Source organism: Arachis ipaensis, chromosome B2, assembly GCF_059453495.1.
Source record: "Arachis ipaensis isolate K30076 ecotype BB chromosome B2, ASM5945349v1, whole genome shotgun sequence".
Classification (NCBI taxonomy): domain Eukaryota; kingdom Viridiplantae; phylum Streptophyta; class Magnoliopsida; order Fabales; family Fabaceae; genus Arachis; species Arachis ipaensis.
Window position 1 is genome coordinate 94,197,963 of NC_142437.1, and position 17,490 is coordinate 94,215,452.

A 17,490-nucleotide genomic window follows, 5' to 3' on the forward strand; every position below is an offset into this window, starting at 1 on the left:
ATTTTATGCAACCTTGCCATGGGTTAGGGTAACGCTTCTGGTTGTCTTTTATTCTGGATATGTGAAGACATTGGACAATCTTTGTTCTTCCACTACAAAAGAAAAGGGTTAAAATGGCGGTTTTTTAAGGTAATTACGGCGGTTACAACCGCCATTATTACCGAAAATGGCGCCCCCAAAAAACGCCGGAATTCTGGGCGCCATTCTGGTTATTACGGCGGTTTTCAGAAAACCGCCGTAATAACCAGTGCATAATACGGCGGTTTTTTGGCGGTTAAAACGGCGGTTTGTAACCGCCGTTTTTACCTGGGTTTAATGGCAGCATCTCGTTTAAAATGGCGTTTATAACCGCCGTTTTTACCTGGGTTTAATGGCATCCTTTTCGTTTAAAATGGCGTTTATAGCTGCCGTTTTTACCTGTATTTAATGGCATCCTTCTCATTTAAAAATGGCGTTTATAACCGCCATTTTTACCTGGGTTTAATGGCATCCTTTTCGTTTAAAATGGCGTTTATAACCGCCGTTTTTACCTGTATTTAATGGCATCATTTTCGTTAAAAATGGCATTTTTTAACTGCCATTTTTACCAGGATATAATTGCACCATTTTTGTTTAAAATGACGTTTTTAGCCGTCGTTTTTACCTAATTGCAATTTTATACTTTTTAAAATGAAATTGAAACTATGTATTTAAAGTGACATTTTTAGAACTCAAACTTAAAAATCTCATAATAACCAAAAAGCATAACCTTAAATCAAACATCATAACAAGATTTTTAATTCATACACAGTTTCCAAAAATAAAAAATCATAATCCTAAAACAAAGTATCAAAGATAACATTTTTCAATAATTTGTCTTAACATATATCTATAATACTTAATACATAAAATCTTTATCATATAAGACCATGCTTCTTTGTTGCTCGCTCCAGAAGACCTACTTCCTAACTCTCTTGGTGATGGAATCTCACTCTCTTGATCCAATCCCTACAACAAAAATATAATTATGAGCACAATAAAAAAAGATATAAAACTGAATCTGAAACTATTAATATAAAATTATTCAATCAAAAAAGAAAAGATCAAAGATCACATAAAACTGAATCTGAAACTATTAATATAAAACTGAATCTGAAACTATTAACATATAATCCAACAAGGTCATATGAATGCAACTTCTGCAAGAGAGGTTTCTCTAATGCACAAGCACTTGGAGGTCACATGAACCTTCATAGGAAGGACAAATCAAAGATCAAAGAGCAGCAACAATTTTCTTCTTCTTCAAATCAAACTACTCATCATCAACAATTTTTATTGGAGGGGAATCTTGGTAGTAACAATGATAATAATAATAAAGAGCTTTTGAATGTGCCTCATCAACCAGTTATGGACGATGAAACCAATAATAATAATGTTGTGATGATGAGGCAACGGATTACTATATGTATTTTTCATTTAAATTTTAATTAAAAAAATTTATATAATTTTATGGGCAACGGATTCCTTACTCCTACTTTTGTGTGGGAGTATCATTAACCATAGAAAAAATATTTACAAATAGAACCCCATTTTTTTATTTTTGAAAGAATAAATAATTTAATATTTGCCTCTTAAATTTTGTTGTTTTCCACATTCATCCTATTTCTTTTAATCTGAATTTAAAAAAAAGACCAGAGCTCTGCTAGGGTTTTTAACCCCTACCTATCAACGTCGTTCCTTGTTTCTCCCTCTCCACAGTAGCTCGCTCTCTGATCTTCTCTCTGCGTCGTGCTCTTCTCTGATCCTCTCCATCCACGCAGTTGATCGTTCTGTCTTGCACAGTGCTTGTTTTCTGATTCTCGACGCCGTAATACACCGCCACCGCCACCGCTGCCGCTACACTCGGTCCACCACTTCATTGTTTTCTGTCACCTCTCTGTTTCTCTACGACTCTAATCTCTGTCCTTTTCCCTCCACCTCTGCCTCTGCGACCTACTTCTTTAAGGTTCTATTTTATTTTATTTTTAATTTTATTTTACTTTATTTCCTTTTCTATGAAAATTTTATGTGAATTTGAATGCTCTTCGTTGCCAGAGTATGCCTTCTGAGAAGTGTGCAAATGTCAGTTAGAATAGATGTTGCATTGGTCCCATGATTATCCTCTGTATGCATGATTTGCATGGTTGTTTCTTTAAGAGAGTTTGGGGGGTTAGCAGGGAAAGTGTGTATTAGACAATGATGTAGGATTGGTTACAAATATAGAGCTGTGCATTTCTCAGTTATGGATTGATACATTTGGCAGCAAACTTTTTCAAGTGCTTATGATATATGTTTTTTTTATTAATCAATAGCTTCAAGTGTTTTTTCCTAAGACATCAAGCACAACCTTCAACGTCTTAAGTCTTAACTTGTTCTTCACTACATAATTGTGCTTGCCTAAGTGTTGTTTTCTCCTTGAAAGAGAAATCACCATTTGATATTTTGATTCCATTATTTTTCCTAGAAGCATGAGCATAGCCTTCTAAGTCATAAATATAAATATGGCTGGGATAAATCCTCACATTAATATCGAAGAATCTGAAGTGAATATTGTCATTGTTTAAGACTACAAGAAAATCTTTGGAATATTGAGAAAGATTTAAATTTATAAGAACTCAAATAGAGTTCTGAATAGTGAAATATTAATCTATTGTAGCATTTGAATATAAATGATTTTAGTTAAATGATTGCTGCTTATATATAACTGGGAAGACTCCGTAAGGACATGCATGTTTCCATTGGATTATGAGTAAATTTCAGAGATTGTATCATTAGGAAGTCAATGATGTTTCCAATTATGCTGATTTTCTAGGTAAAGTAAAATAAAATAAGGATGACTGAGGGATTGATTTTATCTCATGATGTCTTTTGTGAAACTTATCAGTTTAAACTTTAGAAATATTTAAATTTCTTTGTGCCTTTGTCCATGTAGATAAGATAGAATTTAAAGCACAGCTAGTTCCTTTATTTTATATGTAAAGATGGAGCCTTTTTATTCTTTGTTAATCATTCTCTGTATTTCTTTTTTAAGATTTAGACTTTAGTTATTGTATTATTATAAACCTTCCTTTTGAGAACTGATATGTGCTTTCCAGGAAAACACTAAATGATTTTTTCAGGTCAAACGCTGTGAAGGATGTTATGTACTATGGCTCATGTACGTTAACAGTCAGAGGAAGCTTGATGATCGGCTTGCTGCCTATGTGTGTGTATGCTTGTTAGGATTTTTCCCATTTTTCTTTATTTGCTGTAGCACTTCATAGCCTTTACACCAAATTATTATTGTGGTGTCATAATGTCTTTGACATTGTAACTTCATAAATTGTTATATTGATTGAATGAAAGATAATATTTTGCCTAGATGCTTCAAATTCATATGTTAACATTTGGATGTTTCAAAGTAAACTATCTTTAGATCTCCGTGAAGTATGAATAGATATTGTACATCATCATAGTTCAAGAGAATTTTTGTTGGTTTGACTAATAAGTTGCTGACATGATAGAATATAGAAAAATTAACCCCATGATTGCTTATATATACAATTGCAAAAATAATTTGGCAAGTTGTACTTCACTAAAGGAATTGGTCTTAATCTTGTTTTGGCAAGTAATTAATCTTGTTAATTTCTAAATGCAACACAAACAACAAATTACAATAGCATAGACAAAGTTATGTGCTAGAACTAAAATGTTATGAAAAATAAAGAATTACAACAAAAATACAATAATACATATGAGTTTCAATTAGAAAAGTGAGGAGAATGAAAATAAATATGCATTCAATATTACGTTTCTAAAATTTAAATATTTCTAGAGTTTAAACTAACAAATTTCACAAAAGGAATCATAAGATAAAATCAATTAAATCCTTTCAATTTGTCCAAAATTACACAAGCCAACATAATTTTCCTTGACTGCTCCATTGTTGTATACCAATATGGTGGGCAGATTTTGATCCAGATAGTTAGAAATGTAGTCAGCTGATATTATATTGACAAATTTTGTTGCAAGATATCTTGTGGCCAATTCTTTAATGCATTGCATCAAAATCCCACATTCAGCAATGTTGTCAAAAATAAAGTATAACAGACTTCAGCAACTAGCACAAGAAGCATAACAATAAAATTAAACAAATTTGGATCACCCAAGTAATTTTACTGAGATTGGAAACAATTAATCATATCTTTTTTTTAAATTTAATAGGATAGACAAATTTTTTTATTTTGTATTTTTCATTTCTCTTATTGTGAATCACTTTTTCATTATCCTAGAAAGAACTTACTCATAATTATAATTAAACCTCAAAATCATTAGTGTTATTTATCTTATGTTTCTTCTTTTTTTTTTTAATGATGAGCTCTTCTTTATTAAAATAAAAAATAACATGTATAGTACATATTTCACAACTATACAAATATTTTACTTTCTATACAGTAGCACTTGCCCGGTTGTAAACCACTAAATCATTTAATATTGTATACCACTAAACCATTTACTTGCACAATTTCGTACTAGTAAACTACTATCATTCAGACAATCAAACCAAATCAATGAAAAATATAACTAGCCACATTACTAAGCACATTAATACCATAACTGCACAAGTATATGCAAATAATTTGAGTTTTGTATTTAATGAAATTGGAAACAAAACAGGAATTTATTGTTTCTAATTAGTCCAAACAAATAAGTAGAGCCTAGAATTGGCTCAATGAAACAGAGCATTATATATATAGTTGTAATTGTAGCTGTAACAATATACAGTGCAATATGAAAATATTATCATGCTGCCACTCCACAAACTTTTACCACGAAATCCAATGCAATGTATAAGATCAAAACTCAGAATGCCATTATTGGAAGTAGTCATGTAGACAACTCATGCAAATATCGATTACTTCTAATTGGTAAATCAAGAACCAAAATTATAAGCCTTCAATATAACCTTCACGCAATCAAATTGCCATGCTAAGCTCAGCAGTCAGCGGGGATCCAAGAATGATTCATGATGCAATCAACATTCAGGAATCAGGAACGTGTCTGTGTAGGTTTACAATTATTTAATGTACACTTAAGTGCCATTTGTTGAGTTTAAATGAAAATAACAATTAACACTTAATTCATGGGCTTTTTATATACTTTACTTAAAATAACTCTACCACATTTAAAAAGAAAAAAGAAAATCGAACTAAATGATACAAAAATAAATTACAGGTATTGAACGTGTTCCTAAAGGCCATATATTTACACTCAAAACATCATACATTTCCTAGAGCTACAATTTCTACTTGCTTCTTCCTGTTAACATATGCAATCTGGCATGGAAACGTATAAAGAGAAGCACTAGGCTTTTTCAACTCGATGCCCTTTGATCACTATGATGAAGCATGTCTTTCATTTGTTGTTTGAAAACTTCCCACCTGCATAATTATGCATAAATTAAAACATCAAGTTATGAGAATGGAAGTTATCGATATTGTAAGTAACTTAAGGATGGTTGGCAGCCTGGAAGAACAGTAACATCAACATTTATAGAAATAAGTGATAAATAACATCAAATTCGTTTTGAGACAAGCATCCAAATCAATAAAAGGGTGAAATGTTATCTTTTAAACTGTGCCATTAGTCATAATAAGTTAATAGCCACTGGCTAAGCATTAGTGTGTCTTGAGAAAGGAGTTCTAATCTGCCTGAAAAGGATAAAATCAACCAAATGCGTACGCAGCAATTATTTTTAATAAATATTAATAAACCTCAACAAAAACATAAACATAACATTATCTATCTATAAAGCATTGCAGGAAAAAGCCAAGAATGAAGAACAAAGATTGTCCAATGTCTTCATATATCCAGAATAAAAGACAACCAGAAGCGTTACTCTAACCCATGGCAAGGTTGCATAAAATCAATGATAAACATTTAAAGATTACTACCATAATTGGAGTTAAAGAATGTATCTCTATCTAACAGTTTAAATTTTTGAGACATAATTTTAGAGCCTCTATCACTGAGTAGGATCTCATGAAGGAGCTTTTTAATCAATTATGTTCCTCTATTCAAATATACCTTTAAGGAAAAATAGTTCACATCAAGAAGGCATGCAAAGGCAACTACATTGCTAGAAGCAACAAGAAACTTCTAAAACCAATGCTAACCATAATGATGATTATTCAACCATCCATGTTTCATCATATTATACTAAATGTATTACCAAACACATTTCCTTTAGTGTTCCTGGTGTTTTAGTGAAGGACCCTTTTTTCATGAAAAGGCAAGCCTTTCTATTCTAAAACAAAGAGATTAAAAAAATAAAATATTAAAATTCACTTCAGAGATGATAAATATTGAAAAAAATATAGTATAGTCACTGCTACTCAAACTTGGATTCACTGTCCTCTCCTTTTTACCTCTTAAATGCATGTATGTGAAGATCATGTTCTGGTTTCTACTTCTTGTCCACTCTTAATCTGCCATTGAAGTAAAGTAGTTATTTTATTTTCTTAAGCTCCAACTATTTAACAGAACTTAGTAAATGTCTTACAGTCATCTATCTTCTTAATCTAGGGGTAACTTATTTATCTCCTAAAGTTTTATTTTACTGAAAATTTCATGCATTTAAGATAAATGGCACATTTAAGAACAGAGTGATTTTATGTTTTTCCTTAAAATTTTCATAGAAAAGGAAATAAGTCAAATAAACATAAAATGGAACCTTAGAGGAGTAGGTCGCAAAGACAGAGGTTGAGGAAGAAGGACAAAGATTAGAGTCGCTGGTGAAGAATAGAGACAGAAAGGCGACAAAAACCAGTGAAATGGTGGACCCGAGTGTTGCGGTGCGGCGGCCGAACCCTGTTGCGGCAGAGGCGTGTTGCGGCGGCGACGATCAGAGAAAGAGCGAGACTGCGGATGGAGAGGATCAGTGAGTGAAAGAGGGACAAAAACCCTAGTAGAGCAAGCACGGTGCAGGATTGAACGAGTAACCGAGGAGGGAGAGAAAGAGAGAATGACGACGGTGATTGAAAGAGGATTTGCTAGATTTTTTTCTCCCTTCTTTGAATTTCTCTTCTTTGAATCTGGAATTAAAAGGAAAAGGAGAACAAATACCTAATACAAATAAATTGAGGGGTCAAAATCTAATTAGTCAATTTTTCAAAAAAAAAAACGGGGTATATTTTATAATTATGTTTATGATGATTAATGATAAACCTACAAAATTGTAGCAGCAAGGAATCCGTAGCCAATTTTATGTATTATCCGTGCAGGACACGGAAACCTACACTAGTATATAGGCTCATTGTTTTGGTTATTGGAGAGAAGAATGTGTTGTGCTGAGTTATTGGATAAAGGGGTGCTTAACGTTATTGTGGGACAGAAATTTCTGACATGCTAAGGTAACAAGTCGGACCATGCTACTTGTATGAGAGAGAAAATAGAATTTACAAATCGGACGGTCCGATTTGCAAGGAGAAAAATTCAAATTTTGGAGGTAGCAAATCGGACCGTCCGTTCTATTTTTTTTATATATATATAAATTGTTAATCAATTCGAACCGTCCGAATTGTATAGTTTATTTTTTTTTGAATTATCTGGAACTACTCGATAGGTCCGAATTGTGCAGATGCATTTATATAAAATTGGGCAACACAATAACAAGGGAGTAGGTAGTCTAACTCAAACATTACCATTGAATTAAATTTTTTCTAACTATATATATATATATATTTCTAACTATTAGTTACTTATTATCGTTTCTTAACTTTCTATCAATAATAATAATAATATCGTCACTGACCCTAAATTTAAACTACTAATAACCTATAATTAAATTTTTAATAATAATAATTACAATTCTGAATTATTAATAATAATAATAATAATAATAATAATAATAATAATAATAATACCGCCACTGACCCTAAATTTAAACTACTAACAACCTATAATTAATTTTTTAATAATAATAATTATAATTTTCAATTAATAATAATAATAATAATAATAACATGTATAAACATTCTCAGTTTTCACGTTGAGCTAGTAGTACTAACAGCAACAACAACTACTATTATAACTCTCAAATACTAAATCGGAGGGTGTGACTACATGCAGCAAAGCCTTATGCTGGGTAATGGGGCACAGTTGCGGGGAGCAACATCAACGCAACACGTGGTGGGAGAGGGACAGATCGGACCCTCCGATTTGTTGCAACAATGCGGACCCTCCGATTTGGCTTCGAAATTTCGAACCGTCCGATTTGTCTATAACTAATTCCAAGGTTCTGAAAACCGGACCGGATCGGCCGGTTCGACCGGTTTAACCGCAAACCGGCAATGCATGCGGTCCGGTCCTCCTGCATTAACCGGCGGAGAGAAAACCGCGAAGAAACCGGTGAACCGATTAAAAACCGGCCGGTTGGACCGAACCGGTGACCGGCCGGTTTTTTAAAAACACAAACGGCGCCGTTTTTAATGGTTTTTTAAAAAAATAAAAAACTGAAACTCGACCCGTCCGGCTCGCCCGACCCGTTACCACACGGAACCCCTTCTTTCCCATTCCCAAATCGCAGTCTCACACTCTCACTGTCTCTTACTCTCACACCCTACCCTAGCCCTCTGAAGAATTCGAAAACCCCAGCCCAAACGCCACCGCCGTCGCCGGGGTTTGCAGGTCGTGACCGCCACCACCGTCGCGTGGTCTCTTCTTCCGTTCATTCATCTCAGTCTCACTCCAGATTCTAGGCGTGAACGGTGAACCCTATCCCCTTCTGAAGCATTCGAAAACACCAGCCCAGTCGCCACCGCCGTCGCCGGGGTTTGCTGGTCGTGACTGCCACCACCATCGCGTGGTCTCTTCCCCAGTTCGCCCGTTCATTCATCTCTGTCTAGCCCCGTCTGAAGCATTCCCAGGCTCCCAGTGTCCCCGTGGTCCTTAGGCTGCCATCGCCGTCGCCTGCTCCTCAGCACCGCCGCTTCGTCTTCGCTGGCCTATCCCTTCGTCGTCGCTGGTCTTAGCTTCGTCAGCTCCCAGGTGAGTGAATCCTCTGTTTCATCTTCTCTGTTTCAACTTTCATGCTTTCATCTTCTATGTTAGAAATTAGAATGTATGGTTCTGATTCCAGCTAATGTTTGATGTTGTATTGTTTTGGTGTTTTGCTGCTTTGCAATTTTGGTGTTTTGCTGCTTTGCAATTTTATATTGTTTTGGTGTTTTGCTGCTTTGCAATTTTGGTGTTTTGCTACTTTGCAATTTTGCTGTTTTGGTGTTTTCCAGGGAATTGAGGTTTTTCAGTTTTTGTTGAATGGCTGAATGGTATATGCACTAGGCAGAATTGTGTTGTGTTGAATGGCTGAATGCTGTAGGTACTAGGTTGAATTGTGTTGTGTTGAATGGCTGAATAGGCACAATTGTGTTGTGTTGAATGATGATGCTTTGCAATTTTGGTGTTTTGCTGCTTTGCAATTTTGTATTGTTTTGGTGTTTTGCTACTTTGCAATTTTGCTGTTTTGGTGTTTTCCAGGGAATTGAGGTTTTTCAGTTTTTGTTGAATGGCTGAATGGTATATGAACTAGGTAGAATTGTGTTGTGTTGAATGGCTGAATGCTGTAGGCACTAGGTTGAATTGTGTAGTGTTGAATGGCTGAATAAGCAGAATTGTGTTGTGTTGAATGATGATGCTGTGGCTGTTTTTATATCATACTATAATTATATTTTAGGATGTGTATTTATAATTTATTTATTATTCATTTATTCTATTTTAAAACGGTTTTTTCGGTTGAACCACCGGTTAAACCGGTTAGACCAATGAACCAGTGAACCAGTGGCTAGAGCGGTTTGATGACCGGTCCGGTTTTCCGAACCTTGACTAATTCCACAAACTGGTAAAGCTCACCCGCACCCCATATCCCCGTCCTACCCCAATCCCTCCTCCATAACAAAAATAAAAAGCGCTAGTATATATATATATAATCAATCGTTTTAAAGACCAAAAAAAAAAAAATCAATCATTCCCAACATGATCTCGAAAAAAGAAAAAGTCATTCAACATCATATTGTGGGATTGCTGTTTCGAGATGGATTTTTTTTTCTGTCTGGGACATGTTACGCCCTTCCTGTGAGACCTGACCACCATGATATTGTCTCAGTGCTTCACTGCCCCTGCAACGACTTCCTCGGATATGGTGTTATGCTTTCCCATCACTAGGTCTACTGCAATAGTCATCCTAGTGTTATCATAATATCATTTATAACCTGAAAGCACATGTGCAGAATGTATTCTCTAATTGAATTAATACATACATTAGGCATGCGAAAATACCTCAAGGTCATAGTCGCTCCACAAGCAGGACTAAATCATCTACTGGTTAACCCAGACCCCACAATCCATCTTGCAAAACACAATACAATCCATGATGCACGCTATAGCCAAAATCCCTTCAAAACATCACCAAGGAAAAAAAATCAAACAAATTGGTTAAGTTTACGATTTCACATGCTACTCCGTGGTTTGGGGTTCGACAAAACCGAATCTTGAAACCAATGGGGGGCTAGTTTCCTTGTTCTCGTAGAACCTACTGTCTTCCAGCAGAACCTCCAGATAGTGAGCCTATCAAATTTGTTCAAAAACTTTTTCCAATCGATAAATAAAGTTGGGTAAGAATGGGGTGTTGGAAGAAGACAACTGTTTTGATAAGAGACAAGTTAACATTTGGTCAATTCTGGCTTGTTTAACTTTTTCCTTTGTTGGTTTGAGTGAGTCATAGTAAATAATCTTCACATCCCATATGTCGACAGCCATCAAGTGCCAATGATAGCTGACATAGAGAGGGATGTATATCTGCGAGTTGACCAAAATGGCATGGTTCTATGGAATTAATAAAGCAAACAACAAATACATAAACCAGACTTAAATAAAAACATATTTGACATTTATACCAAGAAATGACACACTAGACTCTACCCTATAATCAATAAGTTGAACAGTTATCTGATCGGACCTACCATTAGTATGTTGTCTGCAAGGCCCATGTATTTGGTTCTAATGTACTCCATCGGTGACGTGCAGTGCAGATGTGGGTCCAATGCTATTTGTTGGATCGGGCGTCATTATTCATTAAAAATTTCATATTAAATCAAGACAAATATGATTCCAAAAATAATTTAACAAGTGTGGGTTTGGATTACAGTTCACAAACGGAAATTTGCATAAAATTGATTTTACAAACTTGATTTTGATAAAAAGTAAGTTTGTGTTAAAGTGATTTATGTTTGATAATTTTTGTATTAAAATAGATTATAATAAAATAAATGTTATTTGACTTATACCATTTAAAATCACTTTTAGATAAAAAATTACTAAAATAGACATCAACTTAAATAATTTTTTATATTACCTTATCCTTTTAATTTAAATATTTAAATAGATCTTATTAGTTAATTTTATAATAAAATTAATATTTACTTACTAAAATAAAAATAATATATAAAAATAGATAAAATATATTTTTAAATAAAAATAAAAAATATAAATTATATATATATATATATATATAAGAATATTTAATCATGTTACAATTTTTTAAGTATTAACCTAAGAATGTTACTTTAGTATTTTTTTACATGGTACTCTTATTCTATTATTCTCAATAATCTTATTCCTAATATTAATTTGGAATCCAACGTTTATGATTTTATTATTATCTAAAATTAATTTTTTATTTGATTTATCTTTTTTAATGGAATCATAATTTATATTACAAAAAATTACACTAAAACATAGCATACGAGAATTACAATTATAAAAGAAAGTACTACAAATAATAAAAAAAATTAAATATTTAATTTATAGTGATTGAAACAAATTTGAAATTCTTGATGATCTTTTTATATAGTATATTTTTAGTATTTTTAGTATTTTTTTAGTATGCTATAATATTTTACTATTATTATTATTTACAGTTAATTTTTTGTTTAATTTATTTTACCTAATAGAATCAATAAATCATATTATAAAAAGGTAATAACAAACATAATACATAAAAATCACAATTATAAAAATGTATAATATCAAACAAACAGTTGAAAAAAATAATAAATAATAAAAAAATAGAGCTCATATAAATAGAAATAACAAGAATTCTATAAATAATACAATAATATACACAAAGATAAAGTTAGTAATAGGTAAATAAATGTTTAGTATCCAAGACTAAAAGTTCGTTAAGAAAACGCAGAAGTTAAAAATAGTTGCTTCTTGTAAACGTGGTCTTAAAAGCAAAATCACTTCTGCATTCATAAAAAAAATTTGCCAAACCAAAAATTGAAACTTTCAATAAATCTAAACGTGCTTCTTCCCTTCCAACAAATTCCTAAACACACCCTCAATTAAGTGAAAAACAAACTCGCGCTGAACGTAGTTGGGAGTCACCACCTCCTGTGGTCAGGTCGTTGATCAGTCAACATCCCAGCTACCACGTTCAATACCTGTTTGTGCATAAAACTTTTTCCAGTTAAATTGGACTCTCCGAAAAAATAGAACATAAATAATTTCGACACAAGTATGAAAGGATTTAAACATACATCGTTGACAAGTTCTTTTTCAAGGCGGAGCGTCCAAAGTGCCTCCCTCGTACCACAACAATGCTCATTAGGAACCAAAACCTTACTAGCACATGTCAATTATTCAATAGTAAACAACATTTTTAGGTAAAAGGTTGTACGCATCATTAATCAGCCATGAAGAAGTCATCAAATCTATAATGATAACAATATCCACACTCATAATTAATAAGTAAAACCTTTATATTTATAACACTAGCAAAGAAGATAAATGAAATGATAAGAATGATGAAGGTTATAATAAAGCAAGAGTAAGAATAATAACTAATATAATCACATTGATGATACTGATGATAACTATATTAATAAGTTTAAGCATGATTAATCAACCCATCGAAAATTCCCGGGTCACAACATGCTTACCTCATGTCCAACTCCATCCCAAATATATCTGCTGCGACAACCAGTTCTCCCCTGACAAATTACATTCTTGCTGGCGTCCAAAAAGCAAGGTCCAGACACTATGATATATACATCATGTGCACAATAAAAAAAAAAAAAACTCACATTTCTAATAAATTTACACATGACATGCATAATGTCATGCATAGAAGATTTCTTATAAGAATCAAAATTCTAACAATAAAAATAATATAAATTCAAAAATAAATTTCTAGTAAATAATAAATATAAACTTATTATATAATAACTTTATCTTGGGAGTCTCCTCAGCAGTCATCTCGGAGGACTTGTGCGAGTAGTATAGAAAGGGAGATACATGTTTACGCTACTTGAAATCATACAGGATATCAAGGTCAGCTTCAGCATTCTCTTTGAAGTCCAGCTTCCTCTAATCCATGTTCAACGAAAAAATGATCGTGTACACCTCTTATGAAAGAATAAATGCATAGGTCTACAAAAAAAATGCGTGACAACAAACTGACCTTCAAAGTTTTGACTTTTTCGGATGTGCAACTTTTCTTAGGGAGTGACTTCTTTGCAATCAGTACATGTCTCCAAACTTAGGGTGAATTGCTTTTAATCATTTTTATGATTGTCGTCGTTTGAATCTCCGTTTTCTTACAGTACAAAGGGCGTGCTATAATGTCATTGGCGTTAACAAACTCAGGTCCTTGCTTCGAGTTGCGACGTGTGACATTCATCACATGCCCTCCAGCAAGAGCCTCCTCTTTTTTCATCTGACCTTTTGCCGCAATACGTGTCTTTTCCAGAACCTGAACCCCTTGCACGCAGTGTTGTCCCATCAGACCGATTAGTGCCTTCCATCACACCCCACTGGTTAAATTTATATAAAAAAATTAAAGAGAAACAATTCTAAACAATCCTGACAATTACTTTAAAAGACAACAAGATTGTCAACAAAATAAATCCTTTTTCGGTCTTTGAACTTTATTTTTGTGAGGCTGATTAGTTCCTCTGTTAATATTTTCTCTGTGTATTAATAGAATAAGCCTACATAACATCTTAAACTGTTGATTTATGCATTAAGAGTCAACTAGGATTGACAAATCATTTTTTGTTAGGAGTCTCTTTATCTTTTAGGGATAAATTTAATTTTTTTATTTTTTGATATATATAGAATAAATTTATTGTATAAAACTAAGAAATATCAGTGATTTTTAAATTATTTTCACTTATAAAAATTAAATAGAGGATATATTAGTGATTAACGAGTCACATAAGTATATTTTGAATAGAGATCATCGATAGATAGATTAATTAGTCTCACAAAATTAATTATCAAAAAATAAAATAAATATTTTTTTTTGAAGACCTTATAATCTTTCAAAAAAATTATCAGAAATCGGGATAGATATTTACTCAAAATTAGAAGTGAATGACAAATAAACTGAAAAAGATGGAGGTGCAATCGATTCGGACATATTTTATAGAAAGGTGTTCAGGTGTAGCAATGTATTTTTGCGGAACAGCAGTGTTCCCATTGCTATGTCGGTATAGATATAATGTAAAATATTAGAAGGACAGGGATTGATGAGACATTTTCTTGTGTGTAAATCCCATGAATAGAGTGTTGGATGGGATAGCAACTGGTGTAGAAGTTATGCTGTGCATATTTGGAGTAATTGTCGATTTTGTCCAATTTTAAAGAAGGCTATGTATATGGAGTCAGAATTTGCTGCGGAAGTGCAATTGCACTTTAGCCGAGCCAAAATGGTTGTGGGCTGCATGAAAATATGTGTGGCCCGTTTAAGGTTTGAGCGCGAAGAATTAGACTATGATTCAATGGGTATCACTTATGGACCAAAGACGATAAAATGAGTTGGGAAAATCCTTTAAATTTTGTTATTCATTTGTAAGTGGAGTTTTTAGTATCTATTGGTTTGGAAGGAATGTAAGGATTCCCAAAAAAATAAAAAAGGTTAGGCAGTAGGTAAGAATGAGAATTGTTGAATATTTACAGGCGTAAAATAGGTGAATAAGTTCAACGATTATTAGTTGATAGTACGGAGGAAATTTTTTGTTCAAATTATGTAAGTAAGTAATTAAAATATTTAAATAAAAAATAATTTGAAAAATATCTGAGGAAAAAATTTTCATTGTGAATATTTTTCGTTGTGTAAGTTCAGGGTCTAAAATGGAAATTTAGTGGATTTAGTGTTTGGTGTAGTTTTATCGATAATGTGTTCTAGTTATGTATTATGCCAACGACGTAGTGTGTGTTTAGATTAAAGTTTGTATTAAATTTTATTTTGTAAAATTGATTTTGGTTATAAATGCGTTGGTATTAACGTGATTTATGTTTGACAATTTTATATCAAAATGAATTGTAATAAAATAATCGTCGTTTAGTTGATATTTTTCAAAATCATTTTTAAGTGAAAATTGACTCAGAAGACATGAATTTAATAACTATTTTACACTAATTTATTAGTTTAAGATGAATATTTAAATAAATTTTATAAATGTATAATATTAAAAATTAATGATTAATAATTAAATAAAAAATAATATATAAAAAATCAGAAAATATACTTCATATGAAAAACAAAAATAGTATATGAAAACTATAGAAAAGTATACTTTAATAAGTTATATTAATCAAAATTTTTTTAGTATTCTCAAAATTCTTGTATTTGATACTATTTTAAACTAAAAGTTATAATTATTTATAATTTTATTGTTAGTTATTATTAATTTTGTATTTATTTTATTTTTTTAAGGAGATTAATAAATTTATATTATTAAAAAATTATAATAATAAACTAGTATACAAGAATTATACTAATAAATTTTACCAGAACCAGAGCAAAAATAATTTTTTTTTTATATAAAACAAAAAATAAAAATTTGAAGATGATATAATTATATATTTAAAAGATTTTAGTACTAAAGAGGCTACATAGAAGGAACTAAAGGATAAGATAAATTAAAAAAAAATAAAGTCAATTCTAACGCGATTATCTGAAAGCAGAAGCTACAACTTTTAACTTCTTGTAAAGTTACGTTGAGAACGTAAAATTAGTTTAGCGTTTAGGAAAAAAAAAACAGCTACACATAAAAAGAAAGCCAACACAGCTTTAGTTGTGTGAGGACTAAACAAGTAATTAACTCCGTTTCGAACAATTGACCACATATATGTAAATAGTGTTAAAAAATTTAAAAATATTATTTTTAGTAATTTAAATTTAATTATGTATTAGGAAAAAATTTATTAATACGTGATGATGAGAAAATTATTAAAATCCATGATGGGCATGAATTATTTTTTGCGACAATAATTTTTTTGTTAGGGCCCGTTTGGGAAACACCAAAAAGTTACTTTTTTTCAACTTTTGACTTATAGAAAGTTACATTAATGTGTTTGGTACAAATTTTTAGATAAACTTTTAACTTTTTAAAAAGTTATTTAAGAGCTTTTGAAGAAGTTAAAAAATGTGACTTCTCCTATTTTCAAAAGCTATTTTATCACTCTTATTTAATGCACAACTTTAAAACAATGACTTCCATAATAACTTTCCAAACTCAAAATAACTTATTTAAAAGTTAATATTAATAAAAGTCCTTATATTTTAAGCTCATTTTTCAAAAGAACTTATTTAAGAAGTTTAGCCAAACTGGCCCTTAATATAGTTATGTAAAGTATAATTAATGAATGTTATTAAGTTCATTTATGAATTTTAATTTTTTGTGCGTTAATTTCAAGTTAAGGTCGCTGAGAGTGTGCCAAAAGTTTGTTGAGGTTGCACTGATTGAATTAGTTGTTGATATCCAAGATTAAAAAAAAATCGACGTGTGTTAAATGTTTTTTATATTTATAATAATTTGAAAAAGAAAGAAAAAATGAATTTGAATAAAAAATTTTGAGAATATTACGGTTGCAATCTCTAAGGAGTTAAGTTTTTTAACAACACAATCACAAGGTAAATGTGTAGCAAGTGGAGGAGTGGACATCTATTAGTTAATATTTTTTTATATAGAAGGTCTACTGAGAATTTGTTTATTGTATTGTGTGTGTAGTTGATGTAATAAATTTTTAATACGGATCAGTTGATTGGGTTGGTTGGTATGGTTGGGCCATCATAAAAGCGGAAAGTTGAAGGTGAGTCTATATTGTTTACTTTGGTGCCGACTGAACTATACGTGGTGTGCATAACGTGATTCAGTTGGGGTTAAAAGCGAGTAGCGGTGGAATCATGTTATAAAGGAGAATATGAATGTTAAAAAACACGTTCAAGTAAGTAACGATGGAAAGCATGCATACTTATAAGTTCCCATGAAGCAAGTATTTAGAGAGTACAAGCATAAGGTTGTAAAGAAGGGTTGGGTTGCAGAGAGATGTAATCTACATTAACAGATGATGATACCTCAACATAAGAAGGAGGAAAGACAGAAGATAGATAGTTGAGTCATGATGGTTGGTACGTAGCAACTTTTC

General features: G+C 31.9%; 1 long non-coding RNA gene across 1 annotated transcript; it reads right to left on the minus strand.

Moving 5' to 3' along the window:
• Positions 1-12,215: 12,215 nt before the first annotated feature.
• LOC110268902 (uncharacterized) lies at positions 12,216-13,730 on the minus strand. Its single transcript, XR_015905456.1, has 4 exons — positions 13,517-13,730; positions 12,996-13,093; positions 12,594-12,678; positions 12,216-12,497 (listed from the first exon to the last, which is right to left on the minus strand). It is a non-coding gene; the product is annotated as an uncharacterized LOC110268902 (long non-coding RNA).
• Positions 13,731-17,490: the final 3,760 nt, after the last annotated feature.